Source organism: Mchenga conophoros, linkage group LG12 (genome assembly GCF_057382185.1).
Source record: "Mchenga conophoros isolate Kocher_MC1m ecotype Shallow Benthic linkage group LG12, M_conophoros_male_GT1.1, whole genome shotgun sequence".
Taxonomy (NCBI): Eukaryota; Metazoa; Chordata; class Actinopteri; order Cichliformes; family Cichlidae; genus Mchenga; species Mchenga conophoros.
This window is the reverse complement of record NC_140537.1, coordinates 4713277-4720041: the sequence shown is the minus strand read 5'-3', so window position 1 is coordinate 4720041 and position 6765 is coordinate 4713277. Positions and strand designations below refer to the sequence as shown.

At 44.4% G+C, this 6765-nt stretch overlaps 1 pseudogene; it reads left to right on the top strand.

Annotated features, from left to right (window-relative positions):
* Window positions 1–2402: 2402 nt before the first annotated feature.
* On the top strand, window positions 2403–4213 carry LOC146561958 (ribosomal biogenesis protein LAS1L-like; annotated as a pseudogene).
* The last annotated feature ends 2552 nt before the right edge of the window (window positions 4214–6765 follow it).

The window sequence follows — 6765 nt, the reverse complement described above, 5'->3', positions numbered from 1 at the left end:
CCAACCCTTAACCATAATTCAATAATCCTATAAACCTAATAACCAAATGCACTTTTAACTCTTATTAGAATGAGATTTTAACCACTACGGTGCAAAGTTTTTAGATACTGCGTTGATAAAGTACAAGAGATACAATCAGTGCTTTGTCAGTGTTTACTCAGCATTCAAGGACAGCAATATTTGCATAGTATTTTTACTGACATATACTGCACATATGTTTTGGGCAAAAACATTTTTGAATATTAAAATACGAACATTTGTAGCAAACAATTGACAAATTAGCCATTCCAATGCAAAACTTTCTCTGCCTGTTAAAAAAAGAAGATAATCTTCTCACAAACTGGTGTTTGATTTTGAAACAGGAAAAAAGTGGAGAAACAACTGAAAAGACTAATATTTGAATAAAACCTGAAAGCAAGTAAATACTTTCTATGCTGCCTTATGGTAAACTTTGGTAATATTGATAAAGAACAACACTGGCTGATGATGAAATACATTCAGCTGGCATGGTGACACTGCCAGTATAACCTGCAGGGCTGGACTGGGACAGAAAATCGGGCATTTTGACTACAGACCGACCCACCAGGTATTAAAGCCATAAAGCCTTTGAATGAAAACAAACCCTGTTGTGACAGTGATGTACAGTCTTTTTGGTATATGTATGATTTCTATACATTTTACGTCAGATAAAAACTTTGGTTGTAAGATTTAGATAATTATTTAATAAAAGCTAGATATTTTAAATGAGAATAGGAAAGAAAAGTATTTCTTTGTGCCCCCTTTCCCTGTTAATGCCCTACCTGGCCCCCTGGCAAAACTTTGCTAGACCCGCCCCTGCACAGTTACCAGCTGTCAGCTACATAAAAAAGGATCCTGGTGGGTGGTCTTCACGTTTCCCTCTCACCAGATATCCAAACCGACATCATGACCAGCAGCTTTACAGCTGTGGCTCCAGCAAACATCAGCTGATACTAGAAATTAATATTAAATAAATTCTAACAACAGCCGATCAAGCTTAAACGTGCTGCTGTTGTTTAGCGCGACATCTGCTGGTTTCGTCTTTCTGGCGCAAAGTGGGCGATAAACAAACAAGAGAGAAAAGCCGATCAGCTGATCATCGATCAGTTTCATGATTGAAGTAGCAACAGGAGAGGGAGGATGAGAGAAGAGGCAGCTGTGCAGCGTAAAGACAGAATAAATCCAGCTTTGTGTCTTTTTCCATTCTAGCTGAAGTTCGGGACAAACTGCGTCTCTTCTCAGCTCAATACGAAACGTGTAATATTTTCTCTGATTGAGGGACCATTCCATTTTTTTAAGGAGCCGTTGGCAACTCTACTAACTAACCTTATGAATAAAATAAAGTTCACTATCAGTAACATCATAGCAACCGAACAGCTGTACAAAAACTCCAAGCTGGCTAGAACGCAGTATGAGTTATTGCAACTGACAGTAAAAAGTCAGCACAACGAAAATAAACTCCACCTAAACTTAGTTCATATCTGACCCAGATAGACTGCAGGTCATAACTTCTTACCTGAAGTTCAGTTCACCTGACACTCGGACTGGCGGCTGCCTCGGGGCTCTCCTCCTGCCTCCCCTTCCCTCATCCACCTGCTGCCTCTGTGGAAGCCCCGCCATAGCCACCACCAAACAACGGAGTTATTTCTACACATCGACCTGCATCTGGCCAATCCACCACCTCTCATTGTTCATGCCGTTACAAAAAAAATAAAAAATAAGTCAAATAAGCCCGATGGCCAGTCCAGCTATGTTAACCTGCAACCAAATCTGCAGCTCCATACAGCAATGTTACGACTTAGATTACATCTTATAACTCATAACTCTTATGTTAGCTCCCCTCTGTAGCATACTGTCTGAAATATTCCACGGCTGCAATAATTCTTTAAGTGTTATTTTTTCCTTGGTATTCTAATTTCGCCGAAGTTTACTAAACTCAACAAACTTAATATTACTTACCGGGACATTTATTCTGTCCTCATTTTCTTTCACCGAAAAATTGTTTCCTGCAGTGACGTCTTTCGTGCTTGGCTCTCCTACCTTTGCTAACGTGATGCACATAGCGCAGAAGCCGATGCTGCATTCACTTACACTCGGATATCTGAGCGTCACCGTGAAAACATAATCGGACATTTGATATTTGATTGAATTTTATTGTTTTGCCTTTGGGGTGGCACCTGGGGTGGCCAGTCTGGTTGGGGGGGTGGCCTGTGCCCCCCCAGGCCACCCCGCTGGACACGCCATTGACCATAGCCAAAGAAAGCTCGTTTATGACCAGCATCATGTAAATAAGCGCTCTGTAGAACCATCGCTCTATCCTCCAATCCAGCAGGTGGCGTCAGCGTGCCCGCAGGGTGAACGTCAGCCACAAACGAAGCCGAAGAAAACGTTAGCGTCATTTCCTGGTTGCTGTGCGACAAGCAACTGTAAAACTCGAAGCTCTGAACGCGGTCCTCTGTCATATAAATCTGCGAGTGGTCTCTGCGTGAGGCGAGCGGCTTTTCCCGGTGAGTGAGAGATTGAGCGTGAGGTCCGGAGCGCGCACAATGAATAAAAAGGGCTCTGAGAAAACACGCCATGTGGTAGCCTGGCTTAACAAAGCGGAGTGGGATCAGGTTCGGGACTACCTTTACTCGATGGACTCCTCTCTGCAGAGGTTTGCGTTAGAGAGGATATCGGCTTGGAGGGCCAGGTGCGCTGATAGTTTTCCCGTGGCCGTGGACTGCACAGCAGACCTCGTGCGCTGCCAGGTGCGGGACCGGTCCGGACAGCTTACCGGAGATGACTTGACCCTGATGTACGGGACGGCCCTGGTAAGATTTGTTAATCTTATCACGGATCGCCAGCAGGGGAGAAAGGCCCAGTCGCTGAGGCAACTGGCTGGAAACTTGAACATCCCCGAGTGGGTGGTGGATCTGAGGCACGAAATCATGCGTGGGACTCTTCCTTCTTTGAAATGGTGCCGAAAGGGATGTAAGGTGGCCCTGGAGTGGCTCCAGCAGGAGTTTTGGTCCAGACAGCTGGGAGGAGGCCCCGATGAGCAGCTCGTTGCCAGGCAGAAAGAAGTGGATGCCTGCAGAAACGCTCGGGAGCTGCTGATCTCTTTTCAGAAGGACCAGTACCAAGCTTTTGATGATGGGTCTCCTGAAGACAAGGGGAAGAGCTTGTGGCAGGCCCCCTTAGCAGACATGAGTTCGTTGCTGGGTGAGATCAAGCAGTTTGCACTGGGGTCCAGGGAGCTGTTGATTGATGTGCTGCTGGAAGACGGTTTTCTTGTTCCTACCATGGAGCAGCTGGAAGCATTAGGCTGTGCAACATCTGACAGTGCCAGTCCCACTGAGCCCAGAGTCCCACAAACCTTCCTGCGCTTTTGGCTGCCCCTGCTAAAGATGCTTAACTCTTCGTCTTTCATTCACCTCTTCCTGGAGAAGCTCTTTGTGGAACTGAAGCTGCTCAGCAAAGAGCCCAACGGTCACAGGTGTTTCTATATTTCTGCATGGATTTCAGAAGTCTTCCTCTGCAACAACAACAAATTTGAATATCATTTTGAGACAAGGTTGCAGAAGAAAGCCAGAATGAAGGACAGGATTTTCATCGACCGCATCAAGCTGAGGTGGCAGCAGCTTCTCTCTGCATGTCTGGATGCCCCCTGCATCAGCACACCTCACCTGATCCAGCTAGTCCTGGATGACATGGAGCATCCCCCCCCTCAGGAAACCAGAGAGAAGCTGTTCCAGCTCTGCTCCATCTACACACAGACAGAGCGCTCAGAGGCCAGCACACCTCTGCAGCAGCAGCAGCCCATATATACTGTGAGTATGCTGCTGGACCAGATGCAACACTCCTCACCGATGGACTCGGAGAGAAGTGAGGACCGCAAATGGGCAGACGTGCAGGCTGAAAGAGCACTTGCCCTCAGACACGTAGCAGCATCCCCGGGGCCTCGGCTCCAGCCCGGCCAGCTGAGGGCCTCCTCTGGAGCAACAGCGAGCTCAACAAACTGAAATGTGGACTGAAGCTTTTTTAAGTTACTTGTGTTATTTTTGTTACTTGTGTTATTTTTTGTTTTATGTTAAATGGTAAATGTTTTATGTTAAGCACAAGATTGTTGTTGTTGTTGTCATTCCAGCCTCCGCTGACTCTTGTTGTGCTAGAAGCAGTTTTGAAGCAAAAATACAATATTCAGAAGACAAAATGTTGTGGAATTTTAACCATGAGCACAGTGCAGGTTCAGCAGTTGTGATTGTTTCTGTCCAGTCGAGCTCGTTAACTAAACATGTTGGCAGAAGCAGAAATAAAACTTTCAGAAGACAAAATGTTCTGATTTAAAGAAGGACCAAAGGAAGGAAAGCATAGGTTTTGATTAAGTCTGATAAACTAGAATTATAAGGTATTGTTACATTAAAAGGAGCAAAATGAAATAAAAAGGCTATATCAAAAACAGGTTATAACATAGGAAATGTGAAGTTTTAAAATGAAGTTAGTGTCAGCGTTTTAAGAGAGTGGTAAAATGATGAGTAACGTTGAAGAATATATATAAATACAAGTCTATAAGTCAAGAACATAATTAGGATAAGGCTTTTGATTAAAGAGTCCCAACTATGATAAGTTAGGGAGATGCAGGAAAAGGTGTTTTGTTTCCTTTGCAGAAGATCTCGGCGACCACAGGGGGTGAGGATCCTGGAGGCCCGAGGCCGGATGGACCACAAGAGAGGGTCAGAGCGAGGACACAATGTATTGCGACCTCTGGTGTACCAGAGGTCGAGAGAGGGAGTGTGGAGCAGGGAAATTATTTTACTGCTATTGTTAAATAATCGTCATCGTCACCATTGCATTAATAATATAATCTGCAGCATTGATATTGCATTCAGAGGTTTAAACAGTGTGTGTCTTTCAGAAAGACTAAGTTGCAGAAAGTTTGCATTAATGAAAGCAGAGTCTAAGTTATTCTGAGGAGCAGGTTAGACGAGGCTATTTGATGAGCCTCTGGTCTGGTGGAAGGTCAGAAGTGCAACGGGTGAGATGAGAGAGCATTTGAGGACGACATATACACACACACACTTAGTTAGAGAGAATCATTTATAGGTGAGAGGTTAGTTATGTTTACTCGCAACTGTGAAAGAGGAACAGTTTCTTGTTGTCTCGGCAAGAAAGAGGAAATACCTGGTGTGAATACGTATGAATGGACGGTGACTGGACGGACGAACTGAACTAAGGTTGGACCAACTGGACACTGAGGTAAAGACTGGACTAAGGCTAAGCACATGACTGATGACTGTTCTGTTTTAAGTTCATTTTCATGACATAGATTGGATCATGAGTGGGGAAAACTGAGCATTTTTAGTTTTGTACATTATTTTGACACATGAAATGTGTCAAAATAAAGGGGGGATTTAAGGTTTAAGTTGAAATGGGTTTAGGATCATTTTAGGACTTTTGGGGTGTTTGATGATTTAGATATGGTAAAACTGAGGCAGACATTGTTATTTTCATGTTTAAGTTGAAGGATTAAAATGAACTGAATCCTGGTTAGAAGATAAACTCTTTACACACATAAAGAGCATTTAGATTAAGTAAAGTTAATATAAAGGATAGAGCCCAGAACATGATATCTTGAACCAACTTTGAATAATTAAGGGAACATTAGATGAACACAGTAGATTAGTGAGGTGTACCAGAGAGAGGCTTTTTGTTTTCTATCCTTTACAGGAGAACATTCCAGTAACACAGCGACCACAGGGGTGGCAAGAATCTCCAGTTTCGCAAACAGGTCACATCTGGATTACACGCTGTGGACAGGGCGACCCCGGAGGCAAAGGTGGTGTGGCTGAAGGTGCTCAAACGCAAGTGGAAGGAGCCACGCTGGACTGGTCCATACGAGGTCGTTGCCAGGACAACTACAGCAGTCCAACTGAAAGGGAAGGGCGACACCTGGTATCACTGGTCGCAGTGTGCACCAGCACATGAGAGCTTGGTTGAGGAAGAGGCTTCAACCAACACAGGTGTCAACAAACAGAGGCAGAATAAACCCTCTCACCTGTGCAACAGGCCATTCAGGAGTCCACCTGGAAGGCTGAAGAAAGAAGAGCAGCAGCGGAGAAGGTCGTCACGCCATCAGAAAGGGGCAGTGATAAGTTAAAGGGTCCACAAAGAGGGGAGTTTCAGTCCAGAATCTAAAATCTATATAACAAGTCTAGAATACAAAGTTTATATAACATGATGCAAACAACCGAATCAGAGACACGTAATGGGAAGAAACGTATTAAAATGTTCCTTACAACTACATGTGTATTATATGCGATAATAGTAACCATGGCTCTGTTGTCTTTTGTCTGTATTTTGCAAGGCACTCCGGACCCCTTGTCTGAACACGGAGGCCAGTCCAGCCCAGCAGTTCCTGAGACTGTAGGTCCTAAAACAGGATCGCTAGAAAGACAAAAGCGCGAGGGGTCAGGTAAAGGTGATGAATGTCTCAGCAGAAATAATGGCATAGAGTTGAACTATGTTAAAGGGTCTACCAGCTCATTCATGTTAGATTTGTGTGACGTCATTAAATGTACAGGAGCCAGTAGTAGATGGAAAGTGTCAGACAACAGTGGGACCATTTATGCCAAAACAAGATAACTATGCATGTTTTAAGTTCTCTACTGATAATGAAAAGTACAAGGTGGGAGAGATCGATCCAACTTGGTGTGCCGTCACACTTCAGGGACGAACCACCAACAATGTAAGCGGCCCTAGCACGGT